This window comes from Diceros bicornis, chromosome 14 (genome assembly GCF_020826845.1).
Source record: "Diceros bicornis minor isolate mBicDic1 chromosome 14, mDicBic1.mat.cur, whole genome shotgun sequence".
In the NCBI taxonomy this organism is placed as follows: Eukaryota; Metazoa; Chordata; class Mammalia; order Perissodactyla; family Rhinocerotidae; genus Diceros; species Diceros bicornis.
This window is the reverse complement of record NC_080753.1, coordinates 58,043,347-58,045,665: the sequence shown is the minus strand read 5'-3', so window position 1 is coordinate 58,045,665 and position 2,319 is coordinate 58,043,347.

Genomic DNA, 2,319 nt, shown 5'->3' with positions numbered 1-2,319 from the left:
GCCACTTCCGCCTATGTGTCCCCGTGCGCGTGCGCAGTTGCACAGCCCCGCCCCCTCGCCCGCCTCGGGCCGCCGGCGGCGGCGTGGGCCCGGTGCCTGTCGCGCATGCTCTGTTCCCTCCGGGACGCGGGAAGAGCGCTGCCAAGGTGGGACCAGCGGTGCGAGGACCGCGCTTGTCTACCCACTAAAACTGGCGTGGGATCGGGGTTAACGTTCTCACCCTCCGATCGGTGCCCCGCTTGTTCCTGGTCTCCGAGCCTACGAGCCTCTGCAGCCCGCCGGGTTACAGCGGCCGGGTACTTCTCCGTACCCCCTGCCCCGTGGGCGTCCACGGCTGAGGAGACTTCCACGTCAACGGCCCTGCGCCGAAATTTGAGGAGGCCAAGTGGAGAATGTTGAACCAGGATTTAGAAACCCTTGGGGTTCCCTCTTCCCTCTACTTGATCCAAATGAGAGGGGGCAGTCACCGTACCTTACGCTGCTTCCGTATTCTTGCCTGACTCGCACCTGCTTTCGGGTGGAGGTGGACTGAAGTAACACTTGGGTTGTCCCTGCCGTTATAATTCAGCTTGTAGCTACAGCAACCCTGGTCCTTGCAACGTGACTAAAGTGTCTCCAGTGTTTTTGACAGTACCACTTACTGCTCGGAATGTAAATCCCATAGCTTGACCAGCCATCAAAACTCCTAAACGTTTACCCTGCGTCTTGGGCAACATCTACAGTTACTAAGATGGAATGATGTAAAAACTAAGATGTGATAGGTGATGAGGTGTTTTTAGGTAACACTAAAATTGATATGGAAGGCAGAGATTACTGTAGCGAAGCTGGAACATTTTTGAGTACACGCTTTGGATATCCAGAAAGGGATGAATTGGATTCACATACGTTAGAATCCAGTCGGTTATGTACAGCTCTTAGAATTTCACAGGCATTAGACGGCAAGGGCGGCGTTTGTGTTTTGTTTTGGGTATGAGGGTTTATATTGAAGCGCAGCAGATAGCTCCTACTGTAAGTGGTGGGTCTGGCTAGGCATTTTCATTTAATCTTTACCAACCTTCTTAGGTCAATGTTATCAGCATTTCACAAATGTTGAAACTAAGGCTTAGAGAATTTAAATTTCCTAAAGAAATAGTAAACGACAAAACTTTTCAACAATGCCATACTGTTACCTGAATAATGTGCATTTAATACTACTGTTAGGCATTTAAAGAACTGTTATTTATCTAGCACCTATTAAATGGGCCTATGCACAGGTCACATACGTAATCCATAAATCACAAGTATGAGCTCCCTGCCCTCAAGGAGTTTTGGATACACATGAAAAGGTAAATGTTAGTATAAAACAACTCATAATACAAGAGGTGTCGTAAGGTACCCTTCACTCATGTCTGGATAATTGCAGTAGCCTTCTAACAGGCTACTTTCTACTTCCCCTTTATTTCTTTATATCCAAATTCCATTCAGCAGCAGGAAGGACCCTTTTAGAATCTGTGACAGAATATACCATTCCTCTCTCAGAACCTTTTAATGGCTTTCCATTTTACTCAGATTGAAGTTCAAAACCCTTACTGTGTCTTCTAAGAAGGAACTTGACCTGGATGGACCACATCCACAGCTACTCTTTGAAGCCCATCTAATCCTCTCAAAGCATACCAAGCATCAGCACTCTGGACTTACTGTTCCTTCTGCATGGAATGCTGTCCTCCCAGATATACACAGCACATGCCTTCTCACTCTCTTCGGGTCACTGCTCAAATGTAACTTGATCAGAACATTTCTTCCCTGACTACCCAGTCTAGGAAAGCTACCCCCCCAGCCCCCACACACATAGACACACTGTCCTCACTCTGCTTTACTTGTCTTCATAGCAGTTATGATCACTTCCCATATATTTACTGTTTACGTCTCCCCCACCTCTTTTGCCCTACTGGAGTGTTTGTTCCTTGAGAGCAGGGTTTTGTCTCATTTATTCACAGCTGTATCGCCATTGTCTAGAACAGAGTGCTTGGCACATAGTCTGCACTCAGTAAATACTTGGTGAATGAATAACTAAGATTTAAATGCCAAATGAGTGTCAAGATAGAGGTATGGAAATTCAGAAGAAGTAAAATATTGGCTGGAGTGGTTTATGAAAGCTTCCTTTGGAAGACAGAACCTAAATGATGAGGAGGATTCAAATTGGCGGGGGGGTGGTTTGGAATGGGAGAAAGGGGAAGGAAGGGTGGTCCAAGCAGAGTCAACCAAAATAAACAGAGGCATTAGACAAGTCGGTAATCAGGTCTACAGTAGTGCTAACATGCTGACCTCTAAAAGCATAAC